Below are 23242 nucleotides of genomic sequence, written 5' to 3' on the forward strand. Positions count from 1 at the left end.
TTGGAAGATCCCTGAATGATTTGTAGTAAGATCAGCCGGATTGTCTGACTCCAAATTATTTTAACAACAGCTCCAACAAAATGACATTCCTGCCACCATAAATTATATCTTTGAAAGGAAGAAAATTGGTGGAGGTGATTAAGCAGACGTGGACTCTGGTGCAGTGGAACAGTGCTGAGGTCCACTCGGGTTTGCTATTCAAAAACATCTTCCAGGGCAGGGTCTTCACTGAAGTTCTTTATTCATGACTCTTTAGAATGACATTGGGGCTTAGTAGGAAGAAGACAAAGAGTGCAATAAAATGCCATGTAGGTACAAAGAACTAGGGTTACCCTATTTGGCTTGCAAACATCTGGATGACCACAAGATGGCTTTCAAGAGCTACAGATTTCTGTGTATCTTTGCTACCATCTACTGGTTGTTCAGATTGTTGCAGCCCAGTTATGGTAGCCCTATAAAGAACACATCTGAAGGAGAAGTAGGTAATGATTGAAAGGCCAAGTGTTTTTGACAAGCAACAGCATAGCAGTTGTAAGCTGAAGTTGCTACTGAGTTAGTTTTAGTGCTAAAACTAGGTATTTAGTCCATAACCTATGAATGAGTGGTGTTTCTACTCACAATTCTTCTATTCCTGCATGTTTGTTATAGGATGCCTGCCGAACCATTATTTGGGGGAAGTAGAGATCATTTTGTCCTCCCCATGGCAATTTGCCTGATCTCCATTCAGTGTTTTAACCTTTTACAGTCAATTTCACAATGGATGAAGAAAATTCCATGGCTTGTTTTCCTCTGTATGGAAGCAACCTGCACCTTCTCTTAGCAGTCTACCACAAGTAAAAATGATAGCACAAAGCTTTGAGCTCAGATGTCTCAGAAGTCTATATTGCCTGAAAAATGCCAACATACTCAGGGATGAGAATGGAGGTCTCCCAGTCTAAGTGACCACCAGTCAGGGAGGGCAAGGGGTTGGGAGAAGAAAAATATTGCTCGGGGTCATGTTTGTGGACCACCCATCTCACACATGTGAAGTTGGGAGAGAGTTGGTGTAATCCAAAAAAATATTGCTCTTCAAAAAATGTCTCTCATTTGGAGCAGACCTCTAACCTGTCATCAAAGCCATAAGTATAATGCCTGCTGGCATAATGCCCACTCTGTATCCAATAGCTTCCCTGACTGAACTGGCTCAGAGGGTGAATCAGGAAAGGCTATTTGTGGATGAATGAATAACCTGAGATTGACTCTTGAAAGACAGAAGATGTCAATATGAAATGTTGTATGAACGATTTGTGTTCCTTTTACTTCCTCTTTTAATGCATTTTTTTTACTTTGTTTTAATTTTAACAATTTTATTATAAATGGCTTAAAGGTACAACTGCATGGGAAGTAGCATGTATATATTAATCTATACCTACATACATGCATATTCTTTAACAATTTGGTCCTTCTATCACATTAAAAACCCCAATGTGATAACTTTTGGGAGGCTTACAATCAGCTTATGCCAGCAGGGACTTCTATGTAGCTACCGTACTTTGTGCTGGAATATTTCTGAGAATGTTCTTCTGATTCTAGAGAATCAGAGAAAGCCAACTTGTACCTGTGAAAAGACGTTGTGGATTTACAGACCATAAGCCCATTCATTGCTTAGGTTTGTATAACTGAAAGAAATATATTTGAATTGTCTTTCCTTAGAGCCCTATAATCATGGGCAAATCTATATTTAGTGAGTGTAAAATTTGCAGAGAATCTCAACCGATCAGTTTCCCTTGCTATGTCCAAGCTGCCCTGTGTCCTTTGTCTTACCTCTTCAAGAGTACACTGAGGTTGCACAAGTAGTGATCCTTCAGTCGTTTATGAAAATAACTTCATAAATATATGGATTGTACATAAAGCATCACCTTTATGTACAATCCATATATCTGTCTACATTTGAATAGTGATTTGAAGAAGAAGAGAAAAAAAACATTATGAGAAGCTACTCTCAGAGAGGTGATGTCATGTTCTTTTTGGATGAATCAAAAGACGAGAGAGAAAAACAACTAGAAGAACTTCAGGAACAGAGGAGAGTCTTCTCCTGACATCTCAGAATCAGCCTGGGATCTCAGAAATTTACACAAAGAAAATGGGAGGGGAATAAATTACCACCTGCAGCCAAAAGGATGGTAAGTATTTTTTCCCCAGTAACTGCCTGTGAAAGAGAGGGTTGTCTTATGCTGGCTGAAAATGATAATGTACACTGTTGAATATAAATGAATGGGCAGAGGTGCAAATGAGACTCGGGAACAGAGTCAACACCTGCTAGCTCTTTGGAATCCACACTCTTTCCAACGGTGATTCCTGAAGATACCCCACAACTGTGAAGATTGCAAGAATCTGAGTAGTGGACAATGACTAGGTGACTCATGGTTCTTCCTCATTTACCCATTACCAGGGTTAATATGCTCCTGTAAATGTTCTTTTCTACCATGCCTTCATGAAGTTGCTTTCATTTTATGTCCAGCCCATACCCAAGGAAGCTAAAAACATCTAGCCATTCCAGTTCCCTCACAGCCCACACAATTTTTGCTGTGTATACGATCTGGCATACTTCAGTGACCATTTGGTTGCTAATGCAATCAGGGATTGGGATCCAGTTGCTATTGGCCACTTAGTGGACTTTGGTCATGTCCACTCCCTTCTGCAGATGCCCACGTAATGCCTGACCAGCGCATACCATTGTTCTTGACAGGTCTTATGCAGGCCCCTTATAAACATGGATCCTTATGAACATGAGTTTAGGGCTCTTTTGAAAGAGTACTTGACTGTTTTTAGATATAAATTTGACATTCTTCTAAAAGACTGCTAGTCCTGTACTGCACAGAAGGACAGTTTTAAACCAAAAAAGATATCTGGGTTCTGTCAGCCATGCATTGTTATGGATTATTTTGTCATTAGGCATATTATAAGGGGTTTTTTTGTTTTTTGTTTTTGCTTCTGCCAACAAAGGATTACATGCTATAAAGATGCAATGATTGTTATGGGCAACTGCAATATTTCTGACTCTGGATTGGATTTCTGGTGCTTTCTTTTGGCTGTGATTATCCTTTATTTGCCTGATTTCTTACATTGTTCCTTGCTTGTCTTAGAACTGATAATGAAGTTTTCAAACTGGTAGATAGCTTCCACCTTTTAGGATCAACGATCTACAGAAAAGAAACAAGCAGTCAAGAAATACATTGCAGGCTAGCCCCTGGTAGAGTAGCTGTGAAAGCCTTGGAAAAGATAATCGGGTGCCATGATGTGTCTGTACCTACAAACATCAGAATAGTGCAAACCATGGTATTCTCTGGGACACTCTATGGAAGCAAAAGTTGGACTTTGAAGAATCAGACAGGAAGACTATTGATGCTTTTGAACTTTGGTATTGGAGAAGATTCCTGAGAATACCATGGACAGCCAAGAAAACATCATCAACAAATCAACCCAGAGTTCTCATTTGAGGTACAAATGACGAGGCTCAAATTATCCTATTTTGGACACAGAGAGTGTCCAAAGCTTACCCAGCTCTCTGAAAAAGGCTCTAATGCTGGGAAAGGTGGAAGGAAAGAAAAGAGGATGACTAGCAGCAAGGTGGATAAACTCACTTACAATGATGATAGATGCACCATTGGAAGACCTGAAGGACCAGGTTAGGGACAGATCATCATGGAGACCATCTATCTATGTAGTCAGTAAGAGCCGACACCAACTTGAGGGCAGTTGTCAATCATTATTTGTCAATTCGCTGAATAGGATAATGCTCCAGGATGAAGTAGTAAACCTACATTCAGAAAACCTTCTGAGTGACTGCCAGCTAACCCTTTTACAGAAGCCTTTTGGAAGGGGAGTGATGGGCAATTAGTTTTAAATACTGCACACTAAAACACCAGAACATTGGAAGCTCCATGAACAAAATACTCCCTATCAATACAGGCAGGGGAGAAAAGAAAAGTATCTGTCCTGGTTTCAGATGGAAATGATGCTGAAGCTGATCACAGGTGCTAGGAGGTGATGAGTGTTAAGAGATATTCCTCCCCATGGATAATAGACTGCCCCCATGGGATACAGAAGTGTGGCTGAGGTTCCCAATATGATAACAATGTTAGAAATACTGTGGAAACAAAGGAAAATTGTTTTCTTTGCTTGGGATAGATACAGGGTGGCTTCTGGGCTGTAAAGCCTGCCAAGACTTGTGGCATTCTGCTGGTGGACTAAAAAAAAAGACCACACTATGGTGACTGAAGTATATGAAGGATTAGCTTAGATGAGGACAGATTTTTCAAGTGTTTCACGTGAAGCTAACTGAGGGCACTTCCACAAAGCTGCCTTGCCTTCCTCTTCTGTACAACAGTTTTATACCACTTTGACTTCCCAGCTGCTGTTTGGGCCTAGTGCTGATGCAGAAAACTAGACTATCCTGCTGACAAAGAAGGGACTGGAAATATTGGCATACTAAGCAGCTCCCAACTCTTCTCTCCTTGGTGTTTTCTCACTGCCTTTGCATCTGCAAGAGCAACAAAAGCAACAATAAACAGGAATTGTGCGAAGAGCAAAATGACACCCCTCTGAAAAATGGGCGGAGTGATGACAAAGTGCTATGGCACCATGAATTTGGGCAAGAAGGGGGAAAGCCCAGGAGGCAGGACAAATAGAAGTTCACACTGATGGGACATCGCCTGCCCCATAGCTCCAGAGAAAAGGAAAACCATCTTCACAGCATCTAGTTAGAGATGGAATGAAATGGAGGAAAATGATGGTAGGAACAAGACAACAAGGATGGATTTTCTGGATACTCTGTGGGCAATCTGAGTGATAATGTAGCAAAGGAGGAACTATCTAGCGTGCCAAACACATCAATATGTGCAGAAAGATGGAGGAGCAGAATCATATGCCAAGGCAACCATTTGGTGAGGGTTTCTTAGGTGAGTTTCAGAACTGGATTGACTCCCACAAAGTTGTCATGAAGATTAAATAGGATTTGTACCAATTCTGCTGAATTCCTCAGTTCTTCAGAAAAAGAAGTATTATATGCATGTGATAAAGAAACAACACTATGGGGACAAGCTTGAATGAATACTGTTGTGCTTCTTCGATTAAATTTCTGGGCTCTATGCTTTTGTTTTGGAGAATACTTCCATTAAAACCATTAACTGATTTACATATTTTCATTTCTATTCTTACCTTCTGCTATTTTATACACTGCTTTAAGAAAAAGGTAGAGGAATTCAAGGCTGTCTTCTCAAATTTTGTCAGGCTTTTGCCACTTGATAATGAAATTATTGATTATTTTTGTTGCCACACAGATCAAATATTGCTTCCTCCCTCAACTTCTGTTAATTCCTGTGATGGTAACTTTCCTATGTTTGATTGGCTAAACTTACCTTCTGAAACAAATAAAGAAAAAATGCCACTGAAGGAAGAGATGGGATATTAACGTTACTATCATTACTATAGTCTTAAGATGACAGTTCTCTAATAGTGTTTTTAGTAGAACTGTTCTACTTTTTCTGCTAAATATTTCAAATGGTGCTTTCTTTATATAGTGTTAGTGCGGAAGCTGGATAAAATCCCCACTGGCATAACAAAAGGAATGCCATTAAATATTGTGCTATAGTTAAATGTAACTCCGTTGGAAAGGTAAAGAAAATCAAACCATGTGACTATAGGGATGGGAAAACACTAGGAAATTCCAAGGTTATGGGCTAAACAGGGAAATTAAAAAAGCATTCTGGAAGAATGCAATGGCAAACACTAGCATTTCCAGGAAATGGAGTTAAGATCAACTTGAGGGAGACTTTACTCTTTTATGTAAATATGCAAGATAGAATTTGCACGTATTGTCACACATTCTTCTAAGGTAGCCAGCCATATGCCTTCATTTACAGAGCCTATTCTATATCAGAAGAGCAATATTCATAGATGAAGAAATGGTGCCTATCAGTGTTGAGCATCTCATTAATAAATTAGGCAGACCCAGAGATCATCTATGAGCTGTATTTTTACAATGAGATGTAGGTCTAGTTTGTAAAACCATCTACAGTATACATATAAATCAACGTAGATACATTCACTGTAACTTACACCATCATGTGTCCTATTTTCTGGGAATATGATGGCAGGCATCCTATTTTCACCATATGGTAACCCAGAAAAAACTGGCATGACTGAGGGCTGCTGCTGGAGGAATGGCAGTTTTGGGGTGTCAGGCAGACTCCAAAGGATGAAAGTATAAGAAGAAAGGGTTAATCATCACTGGAAGTGAACCTCTTGTTAATTTTAAAGAAAAAGAACAATTTTTCAAAGGGTCCCCCTTTGTTTATAACTATTCAGATAAGGGCCAATTGGTTGTTGAAGTTCTTCCTTTGCAGATATCTCTTGCATGGGGAAAACTAGCACATGAGTGAGAAGGCCAAGGCCAAAGATTTCTATCCATCCTGGTTGTCCATGGGTCAAACATGCAATTGCCCCATTTTCTGTTGAAAAAGGTAGAAAGCTGTAAATGAACCTCCCCCCCCCCCATATGATTTCTGTGATAGTGTTTATCTGAAATGGAAGAAAAAAAGACATGATGATAATTTCCAGTGACTTGGACTCTTTGTTTCTAGGAAATCAGTGGTTCTATGGAAGTTCATAAAAGTTTAATTATTTTTATTTTCCTGAAATTCATCTTATTTTCCCTGCAAAGTGCACACCTCAGAGCTGGTCCTCATGAGATGATGGGAGGACTCCCTAGATCACAACTACATATGGAACTAAGAATATGTCCACAAGTCATCTGCAAGGCATAGATGTTTCCCACACATAAAAAATTGGCTTATCAGGGGTACAGTTCAGCCTAACATTTTCCCTGATGAACTGTTTTATTACGTACAGAGGATATTTGCAACTTGTGAGCAGTTACAAAAAGGCGGCTTATAAAGTGGTGGGAAGGGGAACCTCCAGCACAGGTTCCTACTGAACATGTGTAAACTCAGAAGATTGTATAATCAGATCTTTTCACAATAGCCTTTGCCACTGTATTCCATATTTCTATCCTTTTAATTACATGCCTTTAAAATATGCAGAGTTTTCCATGTTGCTATGAACACAAAGCCAGAATAGGCTTCTGCACAGAGATGGATGGAAAGACACTTATCTTGCCAATTCTAAAAATAACCAAGTCCAGTAGATGGGAGTCTAAAATGGAGATACAGGGTTTGACACAGTCCTCTTCAGAAGTTCTGTCATGTCAAAGACTTCATTAATTTATCTGCATTTTTGCCCAACGCTATCCAAAAAGGTGGGTGCTTGCAATATTTTAACACTTCTTCATTTTGTTCTTTCAGATGCTAACTTTTGCAGTCTTGATAGTTGATTTAAAAATAAGAAAAACAGCTCCTCTCCAGTTTCATCTTTTTCCTTTTCTTTTTTTCCATTCTGGAGAGGACCTCCACATTCCTCCATTCAGATAGAAGGAAAGACTTCCAACATTCCCTAAGCCCATCTCCTCCCAGCTCATGGTAAATTGAGGAAAAAAATGTTGCTTCCTTACTAACTCATCTCCTGAAATGCAGAAAAAGGAAGGGAGGAGGGTGGAACAAGCTACCAATCCCAGTCTCAGATTGGAAGCATTGCCACAGTATTGATTCCTTATAACTTGGAAATGCATGAATTCTAAAAAAACAAAAATAGCATTCTTGGGGGAGGGGTGTTGAGAATGATCAGGATCAGTGTCAAGGATTGATGCCAAATGCAAAGAGCAGGTTCTAGGGAGAGGTTTCTTCAACACTACGAAGAAGAAAGAAGAATTAGATTGTGGAGTCCTTGGGGTTCTCTGCGCTTGGTTGTTTTCTTCCAAACGTCTCATTACCCGGCTAGGTAACATCTTCAGAGCACTGAAGATGTTACCTAGCCAGGTAGTGAAACGTTTGCAAGAAAACAACCAAGCACAGAGAACCCCAAGGACTCCACAGTTCAACCCTGAGCGACACATATTCACTTCTATAAGAATTAGATTCCATGCAAGCTCCCATTGCAATTATTCAAGCTATCTGAGGGACTGGCTCTCCCCCATTGTTGCTCCACGTACCATAAGATCCAACAGGGTGGCCATGCTCCTAGCCCCATTTATTAAGCAATGCCATATGATGGGACCTTGGAGGCATCCTCTCCCTGGCCTCTGGAATAGCATCCCCCCAGGGATTCAAGCAGTCCTGACCTGCTATCCTTAAATAGCTTGAAGACCTGGCTTTTTCCCTTGGCTCTGTTTAGGTCAAGATCTGTGTCTACCTGGCTTGGATTATGTTTAACATGTCTGTTCCCCCGGCTAGGGCACTTCTCTCTTTTTTTACTTGATTCAATGGATGAGGGTTTTGTTTTCAATCCACACAGTGCTCAGAGTTGCTGTGAGTTGGGCAGCCTTATAAATCTAAGTGAATAAATAAATTCTTCCTGGGCTGCTATTTGCATTTTTAAAAAAATGCAAATAGAATGAGTCAGTAACTGTTTTGGCTGCACCCGCTTGAGATGCTTCCCTCCCTCTGGAGATGAGATGAGCTTGGCCCTCACAGAAGACAGAGCCACTAGAGGCAAATGGCCGTTGTCCCTCACTGAACTTACTGTAACAGCCTCACCTACCATCTTCTGACCCCGTCACACCACTGCCTTGTCACTGACTTCTAAGAAGCACTCCTTTTTAAAGAGTTGGGTGGTCCTGTCTATAAACTGCTCCCTCTTTTCAAGTGCAGCTTTCTTTTATACTGTACAGCCTCACCCCTGGAGACTCCGTTTCATCTTTCACCGATCGATCATTTTTTTCTCTCGTTACCAACCTTCCCCAACTAGGAGCCCTTGAGAGAAGAGGAGGAGGAGTGCTTGAAGCCGAGAGGTCTCCAGTCTGAAACTCACGAGATACTACAGGAGGGCGGAGCACAACCAACAGGGAGTCCCAGGAGATTATCATCGAATAATTGTCTTAGCATAGGAGCTGAACTGGAGGACTGGTGACTGCTCGGTTTAGAGGTGAGCTTTAGGTAAATTTTAGATTTTGCAGACATGAAGCAACCAAAGGGAGAGCCCTGAATGGGGCCAAGACTGAGCTCTATAGTGGCATAATTGCTAGCATGTCCTGAAAACCTCTCTAGGAGAGGGCAGGGGTGAGGAGGAAGGGAGCCGATTTCTTTACAATCGAGTTAGTGCCGCACCCGACCAGCCGTGGTGGTCTAGGCCAAAGCGGAACATTGGTGAGTTGCACAATAGCCCAGCCCAGACTGACTATTATCAGCTGCTGTTTTCTGGTTAGCTTTCCTTTTATTCAAGTACACAATGGAAGTCTTTATCACCCTTCAGTCATAGTGACTCTTGAGGAATACATCTGGTTTTCTCTTTCAGCAGCTCTGAAAAGGTCAGCCTGTTCATTTCTTATGCGGAAGGCACCACATCGCCCTCCCCACCCGCCCACCAAGTCCTCCTGAAGTGGAGAAAGCGAGAGATTGAGGCCTACAGCTTGTCAGTCTATCTTGTCTGTCATCCGACGGGGCTGCTCTAGAAAGCGACTTCACGGAAATCTCCCGATACGATGCTTTCTTCCAGGGGCAGCAGCCAAACCAGGATGCAGAAGCCTCTTTCCACTAATCACTCTATAATCCTAATTGTCACCAGCCCCCTCCCACCCCATCTTCCTGTCCTTCCCTTTTGCTCTCCTTTCAAATTTGAGCTTCTCCATCAACACATTGATGGTGGTCCTGCCTCGGCGAGCTGTAGTCGATTATTTGTGCAAATGCAGTCATGAAATAATTTTTTTTTTCTCCCCTTCACTCTGCTGGCATTAAACATTCTTCACACGCGCTGTAACATAATAACAAGTGTGCCTGTGGGGAAAGAGCAGCTGGTGTCTGACAAATTATCTTCCTCAAGGCAGGCAAACGGTGGCTTAAATGCAAGCAGTCAAAGGGCATGAATTTGGTTCCACTATTTGCCTTGGGGCACCACGGACCAGGCCACGGTGAACGGTAAGTCTGCAAACTACTATTTTAGAAGCTGGCTTTCCAGACATTTGTATCCAGCTCACACATGTTTGCGCTAGGGGTGTGGGGGGAGAGCTATCGTTCAGAAACCATTCAAAGTGGAGCCCTGGTGGATTAGATGGCACCTGTAGAGGAGTACGGAGATGCTCTTGAAGAAGGAACTCAATGATGGGTAAGTAAACATCTACCTGAGGGCCACCTTTCTCCAATTGTTTCTGCTCACCTGGTACATGTGGGCAGAGTGGGTGCGCTCCAGGTCCCCTCAAACATCATCTTGTGGGACCAAGGGAGCGTGCCTTCTCTGTCACGGCCCTTGCCCTCTGGAACAGCACCCACCCAGAGATACAAATGGGGCCCATTCTCCTGGGGTTCCAAAAAGTCCTGACTTTGGTTCTTGTGTTGGGGCAGGGAGGGCTGTGCTGCTGGGTTTTAATAGTTCTTTTTAGCCCAGGCTGTCTTGCTTCATTTGGTTTAAGTTTTTAATTGTTTTAATCTAGTGTTATATTTTGTAGGCTGCCCAGAATCCATTGGAATGGGTGGCAATATTAAATTTAAATCATCATCATCATTTATTTTATTTTAATTTATTTTATGTATTTATTACATTTCTCCCCCGCCCATCTCCCCCCTACGGGGGAATCATCATTATCATCATCATCTTAGTTAGACTGGAAGAGGTGAACAAAAACCTGAGATTGCCCTGCCTTGATTCTCTTTAATAAAAGAGGGGAGAAAAGGAAAGTCTGTCAGGGTTTCAAGGTTCTGTTATTATATCCTACAATGATGAGGTAGAGCTCTAGTTATTCAGATAGACTCCATTTCCTGATCTGGCCTACCTTGCAGGGTTGACAGCACCCTGCACCTAATAAGCTTGTAAGGCCTGGGGTTGATGTTTATTATTTGTTTAAGGCCCCTGTTTTGTTTTGTTTTGTTGATTTTGTACTTTATTAGAACATTTTAGTCTGGCCTCTTTGTCTGATTTAATGTTTCTGGCTGTTTTTATATTTTTTCTAGTTTTGTACACTGCTTAGAGTCTACTGGCCAGTCAATAAATTTAAAATAATAATAAGCTGTATAATGTATGAATCTCAGGAATAATGTATGAATCTCAAATCTATAGCTTTCTTTCTTTTTCCTACTTCATCAGAGTCCATTCAGGGAATATGGAACAATTGTTTCTTTCCTGCATTTGGCATCGTGTGGGGTTATTTCTCCCACATTTCTGTTTCTTGGTTTTACATCCAGTTTTTCTCTCTACAGATTTTATTTTTGTCCAGTTTTTAGCACATCTATGCCATTGTTCAAAACCTTGAGTTTGCCCAAGAGGGTTTTCAACAGTTTTTAAATCACAATGAAAAAAAAAAATCTAAAATAAGAATAAAAGTGCAATCAATATAAAAAGGCAGATGTACAGGTAGTGTGAAACATGAAAAAACATGGAATACCAGAAAAATAAAAACACAGTTATAAAATAATGAACAGATTACAATCTTCCTATGAAATGGTCCTAAACCAGCTACAGAAACAACTAGGAATCTAAAACAAAAAAGAATAATAAACTGCAGCAGTTTGGATCATTAAAACAATACAATTATATTTAAATGAATAGACTTATCAAGAAATAATAATCAACCCAATGGACTGCATTTACACTAACTTGAAGGAAGCCTGCCTTGAAGTTCCTTGGAAATAAGGCAAGATATAAATGTATATGTACAAAACGTTGAACACTTAGGTGAAAACAGTAAGAACCTTGTACTGGGTACCAGTCCATCATGGTTCAGAAGGCTAAAGATGAAGCAGGTTAAAGGTGGTAGAAGTGGAACATTTAAGTCAGGCTGATATGGTCAGGTAAGATGTTTAAGGTCCACTCAACTGAAAATTTGGGGGACCTGAAGCCCAACACCTCTGTAATGCCCCAGACTGTGGAAGGTGATTTAAGATTTTAGAGATAAACCTAGTTACCTGACCTGAGCCTCAAAGAAAATGGGTAGCCAGTGTGGCTGGTATAAGATCAACATAATCCAATCTGATTGACTGTCTCTTGTCACTGTTCTGACAGCTGCCACTTTATCCTTTTATCAGCCTTGTGAGGTACGTTAAGATGAGAAATGGTGACTAGCCTGAGGACAGACAATGAGTTTTGTGGCTGAATGCAAATATGAACTCATCCTTCCCTTTCTTATCTTTTCTAGGACAAAAAGTAATCACAACTTTTCCAACTTTAACATACAGAAGAAGGGTCTTAGCTTCAGCAAACAAATGTTCCTAGAGTCAATCTCTGACATTTCTGAGGGAGTCTGGAGAACTGCTCACATTCTTTGTGACAATATTAAGCCAGATGAACAAAAGGCCTGATTTGTTGGTATCTCCAAGAGTGTGCTCTAGAAATAATCATTTTGCTCCCCATCCTGCCCTTGTCAGAATTAAAATCCATCCAGCTTTTAAGGTAATTTCTTGAGCTCTGTTCTCTGATTTTCCTTTGAAACAGACCTGGGCCTTTTTGGTGGTGATTTCAAATCTCTGGAACACCCTCCTTGGGGAAAGCCATTAAGCATATCCATCATGCATTTCTAAGCCCGCTTTGAAACCATTTTTATTCTAATAATTTTTGCAATTCATTTCTGGGTATGAACGTAAGAAAGCCTATCTCCTTCAACATCCTGTTCCCCACAATTACCAGCCAGATGGCTATGAAAAGCCCCCAACCAGAACACTGAGGCTCTTTGTCTTCTAACAGATGCATTGCAAATGGAAATTTTTTTTAAAATGCAGCTTTCCATACCACTGCATCCCCACATCTGTAGACTTATATCTCTTGAACATCTCCCTGTTCTCAACCTATGAAGCATGAGATATGTCAGGTTATAAAAGGAAAAAAACCTATTGCTGACAGTGTCTGAAGGAAGCGCTTAATTGAATGAACTCCAGTGGAACATTAGCTAGGCGGTCAAATTAATATATTCTAGAAGAACAAACTAATATTCCACAGGACTCAGTCAAAAGACATGTTTAGTACAAAAGCTGTTGGTTTATTACCTTCTGCTGCCAAGAACTCTGTGATCTAGGGCGCTGATTCTTGAATTCTTGAACCATATCCAGGGTTCTTCCCTCCTCCCCTTTCTCATATTACGCAGATGTTCTTTTTTGTTATCTTTCTCAGCTTTCGTTGAGCTGATGAAAAATATTACACAGCCCAAGCCTGCTGTTGTTGAAATTGCTCTCTAGGACAGCTTCTTTCTGCAATATACTCAGCATTATTTAGACTCTCGCATATTCTGTCTGTGTGGATGATGAAGTGCTATGAACCAAATTAATGGAACAGTAATGGAGGAGAGGAGGAAGAAGGATGTATCTAAGGTAGCTTTAATCATGAGGCAGAGAACCGAAATAAAGGTTTCAGTGAATGGCGGGGTAGGAAGCAAAAATAAAGAGAGAGAAAGGTGGGTCAAAGCAACCCAAAATATGAAGAACAGCATCTAACCTACTCTTTCAGCTACAATTCTTTTTATGGTCATACATTTGGCACTTAACAAATAGCTTAAATTATAACTGTCCATACCTAAATACAAGACCTTTTAATACTCTGAGAAGCACAGGAACAAAATGTTCATTTGAGCCTCTCTCCTCTTCTCCGTACTTACTTTTTTGCTACACAGTGCATTTTTTTCAAACTGTTTCTTGTCCATTAGAGATCAAAAGCCCAATGAGTGTGTAGAGAAACCAGAAGTATTGAAATACAGATCCATCCAAACCTGAAGTATCGAAATACAGATCTATCCAATCATTTCACTTCAGGCAGTGAATTATACTATAAATGGGGTCTCCTCCAGGTAGAGGGGCCCAGGAAAATTGTCCCAATCACTTCCCCTTTAAAATGGACCTGCCTAAACACTGGTAGTACGTCAACTCTACTGCACCACCTGAAGGACTGGGTTGGGAACAGATCTCCTGTAGAATATCTATTTATGGAGTCACTAAGAGTCAATACTGACATGATGGCATATAATCAACCATAAGCACCACCAAGTATCCTAAACCCAATCCAGTAGTCAAATACTCAAAAGCCAAGAAGACTTTCCCCTTCCTTCTGGACATGGTGAAGATTCAGAGAAGATGCTGTTCAGGACAGCTTATCCCCCAGAATCTCGAGCCTGTGCTGAATAGGAAGGACATATCAGTTGCCTTGCTAGATGAAGGTCCTCCTAATCTAAATCTCTACACCATTCAAATTTCAGAACCTAGCAGGAAAGTTACAGGGGGCTGATATTGAATAGGAGAGCGTAGGGGGATTTCTTACCAAAACATGGTGGGGGGTAGTTCAACCACAAACTGAAAAACAAAAGGTTTGCAAATCTAAATAGGGTTTTTCACCAAACCTAAATTGCTTCGCCAAACCTGAATAGGGTTTTTCACCAAGCCTAAATTGCTTCCATTCTACTTAAGTAATTTAGTATATGTGTTTACAGAAAGCATTGGAAAAAATAATACTTAATATTTCTTCCTTATTTTTCCCCATGATCTTCTGGGTGAGATTTTTCTTAAAGAAGCTTGCAGTTCGATACTAATCAAGTAAGTGTCTTTAGTATGACAGCCTTAGGCTATATTCTGTCCACATTATAACCCCATATTGATTTTATCACAAGTTAACTGTCATGCAAACCTAGAAACTGCAGGCTGGTAAAATTCTGGTTTGCTGAGACTCCTGTGATCACAATCCCTAGCTCTTCTCATAAAAGTACAATTCATAGGGTTTTCAGGAAGTGACAGTGGAATAGAATAGAATAGAATAGAATAGAATAGAATAGAATAGAATAGAATAGAATAGAATAGAATAGAATAGAATAGAATAGAACAGAACAGAACAGAACTTTGGAAGTTCAGGAAAATAGACATCTGTAAGCTGAAGTAGTCATTCAGATTTGCATAAGGCCGAATCAACTATGTGGATTCTTAGTCCTTTGGAGGACTTAGTCCTTAATGAAGGATTGAATTTCTCAGTGTTACAGTGAATTAATGGAAATGCCAGGATCCTATTGCAAAGGATGCGAGTTTATCAGTTGAGGGTGGGGTTCTGTTGGCAGATCCTGAATGTCAAGACAGGAGTGTCCACAGAGGGGTCAAAAAGAGATGGTGGCCACAACCTTGCAGTCAAAGCCCCACCCTTTTTTACAGCTTCAGTCACATGTTGTGGCTGCCATGCTTGTTTAACCTCCTTGAGGACACCCCTGATCAGAGACGACACTTTTTAAACTTTCAGCCACTCTTAAGGAACACATCACACACAATAGTGTTATGGGGCTGCTTGTTTCTGTATCTAAGGTTCTCAATCATACTTCAGTCATATAAGAAGCAAGTCAGCCTTGGATCTACCATTACTCTGTGTGAACTGGGAGTGCACCAAACGTGTTCCAGCAGCTGGACACATTTCAAGATAAGTTTGGTAACAGAAGCTGTACTAGACAAGATATAAAAATGAGCACATTCATGCAGGGATGGGAAACTTCTAATCATACCAATACTTAAACATTTCTGTGGGCAACAAGAATCCATCCCAGTGAAGAGAATGACAAACCTGGCTTTGATTCATTTCCAACAAAGCTTGAGGCAGATACTGGGTTTTAAATGTCTACAAAACTATACAGCATTCAGAAATCCTGCTCTGCTCCAACAAAACCACGTGAGATACAAAAAAGAACAAGACAAGGTTGCCCATTGTCCTCTCTCCTGTTTATTTTGGTTCTTGAAATACTGAACAGAGATATAAGAAAGGACAAGAGGATTGTGGGAGGAAAGATTAAAAAGGAGACTTATAAGTTAAGAGCTTTTGCAGATGACTTGGTGTTGGTTCTCAAAGATCCTTTAAAAGGAATTGAAACATTGATGGGCAAAGTAACAGAATTTGGTGCATTAGCAGGTTTTCAGATTAATAAACAGAAGAGGAAGATGTTCACAAAAATATGAAAATGCAAGATCAAACAGAATTGATGAATAAAATGGGTTTTAAGATTGAGAAGAAGGTAAAATACTTGGGTATCACTATGACAAATATGAATTGTATCTTATTTCAAAATAATTATGTTAAGACATGGAATGAAGTTTTAAAAGATATGTTAAGATGGGAGAAAATACAATTGTCATTGTTGGGGAGAATTTCTGTGATAAAGATGAATGTTTTACCTAGAATGTTATTTTTGTTTCAGACAATACCTGTTTTGACAACTGACGCACCATTTAAACAATGGCAGAAGGATATATCTAAATTTGTATGGCAGGGGGGAAAACTATGAGTTAAATATTAAGGTATTACAAGATGCAAAGGAAAGAGGAGGACTGGGTTTACCTGATTTGAAATTATACTTCACTGCTTGTTGTTTAGTTTGGGGAAAAGAATGGGTGTTGCCGAGAAATAGAAAGCTATTGGAGTTAGAAGGACATAATCTGAGATTTGGGTGGTATGGATATTGGTGGTAGACAAAACTAAGGTTAATGTAGATTTTAAAAATCATTATATCAGACATGCTGTTCTGAGAATATGGAATAAATACAAAACTAGGTTGTGCCCAAAAACACCTTTGTGGCTCTCGGCACAAGAAGCATTTCATTGCATGAAACAGAAAAAAATCAACTTATGATGTGTGGTTTTGTTGATTAGAAAAAAATACTAGATAATAGAAAAAAGAGAGCTTTTCTTTTCGTAACCATAGAGTAAGAGAGAACTTTGTCCCCATGCTTGTATTTGCTGCAAAGAAAATTGGAAGCTTCTTTCTATTTCTTTTTATCTTTTCTTTTTGCCCCTTTGTCTTTTTCCTCTCTCTCTCTTTCCTCTCTCTTTCTTCTTTACTTTCTATTCGTTTTTGTTAGTTTTTTTATCTTCTTTTTAAAACAATAAAAAATACAGGCACAGAAGCAACAATATTATTATGATCATTGTTATTGTTATTATTATTAGGTTGACAATCAGTACAGAACATCCAACAAAATCCAGCCCAGACACACCTCCCTTTGAAGTCTGGTTACATCTCTTCCGACACTGGCCTGTTTCTATTTATTTAACATATTAAACCTAGTTCTGATTGCAATATGGATTTGGGGACCGGGGAGGAAACGTGCTAAGATATCCTTATGCAAAAAGATGGTTTCTTCTGGCATATTTTCCTCAGCATGACTGCCACCCCCCTGCTTTTTTGCCTTGATGAATTACAGGAGAGGCATCTCAGAGATCTGGGTCTGAAACGGTGAGCTGAAGCTGCAGCAGAGCAGAGCAGATGCATAACGTGGCCGAACCTCTATTGTTTCTATTTCAGGAACACATTGAGTGATTAGTTTGGGTAACAGTAACATCACATTACCTTCTACAGGCTGGAAATGTCTTTTAAAGCTGGAGTCATGTGATGTGAGGCTGTAGACAGAGCCAAGTGGAATACATCAAAGAGTGCCTTGATGCAGATGTTTCATGCAGAAGAAAATTAGGTCAGAGACCACTTCAATTTCAGTTTCTGCCAGGCTTGTTTGAGAGCTTCCAGTGAATTCCTAATGAATAGCTTCTAGGGCACTTTTCTCTCATTCAGTCAGAAAGCACCACGGCCAGATGAGCCTCCCTGGTGGAATCTCACCCTCCACCCCCATCGCTTAGAAAAGAAAAATCTGTTACTTAGTATTCCGAGATTCCAGGACATTTCTCACGCACAATGTATAACACCTAGGAGAGACCAAAGCAGCACCATCTATTGACATTCAGTATATGAATGCAGTACAAAACACTAATGAAACCCTGACTTACAATAGTTTGCAGGCACTCGCTGCTGTGGAAGCTCCTTTCTGTCTGTCAGCAGCATATCCTTGAGAGGAGCTGGTGAATATGGAGAGGCCATAAACAACCACCAGCCTTGAATTTTTCTGTTGAAATACTTTAGGGCAGTGTTGTCCAAACTTGGCCACTTTAAGATGAGTGGACTTCAACTCCCAGAATTCCCCAGCCAGCAAGGCAGGCTGGGGAATTCTGGGAGTTGAAGTCCACTCATCTTAAAGTGGCCAAGTTTGGACAACACTGCTTTAGGGCTAGGGCTGGGCACAAGGAAGCCTCACGTGTCTGAAATGTACTGTTCCTTGCTTCTGCTACCAAGAACATAGGGACACAATCCTCTCCCCACCAAGCTGCTTCTTATCAACAGCCCATTCACATACCACCCCAGCCCCTCGGTAAAAAAAAAAAAAAGGCAGATGGGAGAGAAATGGATTTGTCTGAAGACATAAGCATTTCCATTGAATAGACTTGGTGAAGAACATATTTCCATCTCCCAATATCAGATTGGATTTGATATACATTCTCCCTGGAGGAGGTGATTCAGGGCTTGAGGGGTCCTTCTGGAGTTTCCGTTCCTGTTGAAGCAGCAAGTAGAAACCATGACCGGAGAGGTCTTCACCCAACTTCACCTGGTTTTGACCTACCTGGAGCAGGATGTGCTGACCACAACTGCAATGTCCTCTACATGAGGTTGGAGGTAACTTGGAAGCTATAGCTAGTACAGAATGTGGCAGTGAGACCGTTGGCAGTGCAACTCAGCCAATGTAGAGGGATACGTATATTAAAGTCACTGCTTTGGTTGCTAGTAGATTCTATGTAGAGAGTAAGAAAGAGGACCTTGATGGACATAAGTGGGTGCTGTTGCCTGGGCAAAAAGGGCATTTCTGAAGTCCAGAATGTCCAGATAACATTTGGAAGTAACTCAGACAGACCCCTCCCTAATTCACCAAACTATAAGAAGGAGGAGGAGGTTCAGCACAATCAGACTTGCAAGATTCTGTTATTATAGCCAATCTTAATAAAAGTAGTTGTAGCCTTCTTGGAGAGTTGATTTCATGGTCTGGACTACCTAGTGAGGCTGACATTTCCAGATCTAATTCAATGTGCTGGTAATTACTGTAAAACCTTATACGGCATGACACCAGGATATATCAGGCAACACATCACCAGGATTAAATCTGCCCATCCAGTCCAATCATCTAAAGAGGGCCTGTTGAAAGTCCCCTCCCTTGAGAGATTCATGAGGTATGAGATAGATGACAAGTCTTCTCTATGGCAGCTCTCACTTTATGGAACTCCCCCCTAGACGTATATGAAATCCCTACCTTCTTAATATTCCATAAGGAAGCCAAGGCTATATTGTTTCAGTGAGCCTTGAGGCCCTGGTGGTCCTGAATGGAGGTGTTTATTCTCTATATTTAACTTTTTGGTTCGGTAATTACGTATTTTCATTTTGTGTATTGCTTTACGCGGCTTAGACTCCTTCAGGATTGGGTCAGTTTAGAAGCATTGTAAATAAATCAAGTGTGCATCTTGTCATTGTCTCTGTAATACAAGAACACTACACTGCTCAATGGGACTAAAAGAACAAAATAGTTGCTTGTCTTTTAATTGTATGCTTTGAGGAGAGAGATAGACTTGTTTTCAACTGCAACAAAATTAGAGTGGTTGTAGGCATTCTGTCACCCCTCTCCACTTTCAGATCACGAACCGTTTTAGTCACTTTTTAACAAGATGGGTGGTGACAAATTTGATATATAAATAAATAAATAAATAAATAAATAAATAAATAAATAAATAAAACCTTTCCATCTCCCAACCCTCCCCCAACTTTAAAATGCACCTGAGACTCATCCAGGTTGTTTGGTTGAAGACTGTAACGTGGCAGGTACCTTTGTTAGAGGATGTGTTCTTCAACATAAGCAGAGTGAAGGAATGTGGTAACTAAGTCACAGCATAACCGATTAAAAAAAAAAAAGTAAAGTCTTCATAATCAACCCTGCAGCCAATGAATGTTAAGAGACATTTACTGTCTTTGAAGTAAAAGCTACGTTTATTAAGACATACATGAAGATAGAAAAACCTCACTTCTAGATCTTTTAGACAGGGAAGAACAAGAGAGAAGAATGAGAAGGTTCATCTACTGTAACTAAGTCATCTAACTAACAATACCCCAGGTGAGAAAAAGACACAGGGACGTCATGTGAAGACCCCTCCCTTTATTTAGCATTGTCACTTGCTTTAGTAGGCAAAATGTAAGGGTTGAATGAAAAGTAATGCCTCCAATGTTATACGTCCCCAACAAATGGCAGTACTGATGCATTAGAAGTTCTGATGTGTTCTTCAGCATCTGTTTTTTCACTTCAGTTGGCAAGAAGTTGCTGTGAGGAAAGGTTGGGTTGCTATTGTTTGTGAAATGGAAGCTTGTAGCGAGTACTTTAAGTGTGCTTTAAGCAACCTGCCATAACTGAATTTTAACTGCTAAAGGAGTCCCTCAAACTGAAATTCACTGCTGAATGCAGGTTGTTTGTGGTAATGACTGTGTTGACATGAGTACTGTGCATCACTGGGCCAAAAAAATGTAAAGATGGTGAACTGGGAAGAGATTATTTGTGTGATCAAGAATTAAATGGATGACCTGTGACAGCAGCCAGCAGGTTTCACATGAGAAAGGTTGAATCACTGATTAAAGACAATTGGCGGATCACTCAAAAAGAAATTGTTGTCAGGCTTGGTATTTCACAGGAACATGTGGGTCACATTATTGATATTATTCCATATTAGAAGGTTTGTGTATGATGAGTTCCTTGCATGTTGACTGCAGAAATGAAAGCTTCAAGAGTTTGCCAGCAATTGTTGCCATTCCACAAGAATGAAAGTAAAGAATTTCTTCACAGCATCATGACAGCTGACAAAATATAGGCTTATCATTATGACCCAAAAATGAAGCATCAGTCCATGGGATATCATCACAAAGCTTCATTATTAAATTAAAAACCCAGATTGTGGTAGTAAAAACTCATAGTTACATCTGGGGGGAACTCTGATGATGTTATTGACATTTCCTTGAACTTGGTGCCACTATGAACTTAGAATGCTACATTGTAACACTCAAAACACTCAAAACCATAAGTAGAGATTGGAAGCACAAGAGGGACATTTTGTTACAACTTGGCAACAGTAGGCCTCATACCCAAGAGGCAATTGCAAAGTTGGATCTCAGTGTTTTACCCCAACTGCCCTCCAGTCCAGACTTGGCACCATCCAACTTCCATATTTTTCCAAAACTTGAAGGAATACCTTTGTGGGCATCAGTTTGACTCAAATGAAGAGGTGGAAAAGACTGCCAGGCCTTGGTTGAAGAGACAAATTTTAGAGATCTTTCATGTCAACTTTAAGTCGCTTGTTCATCATTAGCAGATGTGTGTAGTGAGTAGTGGTGAACATCTATAGAAGTAAATGCAGGTAATAAAAGAGCTCATTTCAAGGATTATTTTCCTATTTCATTTATAAAATATCCTATTTAAACTAAAGTTAAGGAGGTAGAGGCATTTCTTTTAATTCAATCTTCATAAGCTACTGTAGGTACAAAGAGATGATCTCCAACAAGTTCGGACTACTTTAATATCTACTTAGGACATCATGAGTTTGAAGCTGTCAGAGACTGCCAGCTAATCAGCATTGTCCTTTATGGCCAATTGGAAACACACAGGACTATCAGCCACTCAATGTTTGTGTGCAAACCAATAACAAAATGCCCAGTCCCATCACTCAGGTTCACTCCTAAACATGTATTTCTTCCACCTACAAAAAGAAGAATATATTCCCCATGCTTCTGTTCTCACTATAATGGGAAACCTCCATCATCTTCACACTATGAATCACATAAAATATACTGGTATCCTGTTACAGCAGAATCCCAGGAGGTGGGAGGTTGGGTGAGCCAAGAATCCTCTCCAAATTCAAGGCAGAAATATATAACTCTTTCTAAGATGACAACTGGTGCATTTCCCAACCCTTGAATACAATACCATTGATACAAGAATGCATCAAAATTGCTGGTAGTTTTGCAAGCTCTTATGATATCCTGTGATCAACAGTGGGCTTATCTCACAAATATTGGGTCTGCGCTCTTATCTGAAGACCTTTAAACTATCCCTTCTTTCTTTCCCTTTTTCCTAGCGCAGTTCTCAGTAAAGGATATTTTATGGCACAGATGGAAGAATGAAGATCTAGCACTGATAGTAGATATCTGGTATCATTGCCAGGAGAATGGTAAGAATTCATTATTCTGTTGTGTAATGGTCAGATCAGCCTCCACCCACTGCCAGATAACGCTTTAAATTATACGTTGAAATAAAGAAAGCTGAACAACAACAACAGAGAAACCAAAGTGGATCTTTGTGTATATGGAAAGACTGAACTGCATCACGTTCTATTATTCAGAATAGATTCCCAGGCTCAGTATTCTTCTGTTTTGTGGATACGCCTTTTGTATCAGGCTCTGATTATTAGATCTCAAGTACCTAATTAAAACAAAGTAGATACCTGAGATCTTAAAAGTAATGACCCAGTGATTCCTCATAAGCCCATGAGATTTTATGATGCCAGTGTAGGTTTTCTCACCATTCTTTTTCTTCCTATCCTTCCTAATTTGATAAGAGGGAATCATAAGTATGACATAAATTCTATGCAGCAAGTTTAAACAGATGCAGATCTGCCTCATAATAGTCACCCAGCCACACTAAACTATCTGGATGCATCTTTTAGTACTACTGTGAATCCCTTGTTCTTGCAGCTATAATTGTAGTTGAAGTCAGATTTTTCTTTTTTTTGAGTATATTGCCGTCCTATTGAGTTCAGTTGAACTTCCTTCCAGGAAAATGAGCATTGGATGGCTAACAAAGGCACAAACATTTACTTAGGGGACTCTTCCTAATCCTGAGTTTGGTGATTACTTGTGTAGATTCAGCCTGCAATGCTGTTCTTATAAAGGTCATGTTTTTTTGTCTTTTTTAAATGTAGTACGTGATGATGTACACAAAAATTCATGTAAAGCCCTATCCTTTATATGCTTATTCAGAATGTGCAGACTGTATTCATTAAATTGTAGTTTGAATGTTCAGGTAAAAATGCAGAGGGATCCAATCTGGATTTCCTGACAATTGTCGCACAAATTCTTATTAGACGTGATTTTCAGATCTACAGGCTTCTAGACTGAACTAGGCTTGACTGGGTAACCTGTCTCATAAACGTTCCTGGTTTTAATTCCCACTGAAGAAAACCTGGGGATCCCAGTTTTGGTATCTATGTATCAATCCTCCCTGCCTCCTACACATATCCAAGTTACAGACAAGCAAATATATTTATTTAAATTAGTAAATAATAGCACACGAATAGGAGATGAGCGATA

General features: G+C 40.0%; 1 long non-coding RNA gene across 6 annotated transcripts in view; it reads left to right on the top strand.

The window, feature by feature from the left end:
* LOC112540185 (uncharacterized) overlaps positions 1–23242 on the top strand; it is a 56372-nt gene that overhangs the window by 27332 nt on the left and 5798 nt on the right. For 2 of the 6 annotated variants that reach the window (XR_015793715.1, XR_003084251.2), the window contains exons 1-6: positions 7188–7297; positions 8842–9018; positions 9913–10007; positions 12218–17495; positions 18333–18526; positions 22012–22104. This is a non-coding gene — a long non-coding RNA (uncharacterized LOC112540185). Of the gene's footprint in view, positions 1–7187; positions 7298–7440; positions 7518–8841; positions 9019–9912; positions 10008–12217; positions 17496–18332; positions 18527–22011; positions 22105–23242 lie in introns of those variants that run through there. The other 4 variants (XR_015793716.1, XR_015793717.1, XR_015793719.1 and 1 more) reach the window with 3 other exon arrangements.

The sequence above is a fragment of the Python bivittatus genome, unplaced genomic scaffold (assembly GCF_059951505.1).
Source record: "Python bivittatus isolate LINGU-HERP-01145 unplaced genomic scaffold, Pbiv_v1 ctg000850_np1212, whole genome shotgun sequence".
Taxonomy (NCBI): Eukaryota; Metazoa; Chordata; class Lepidosauria; order Squamata; family Pythonidae; genus Python; species Python bivittatus.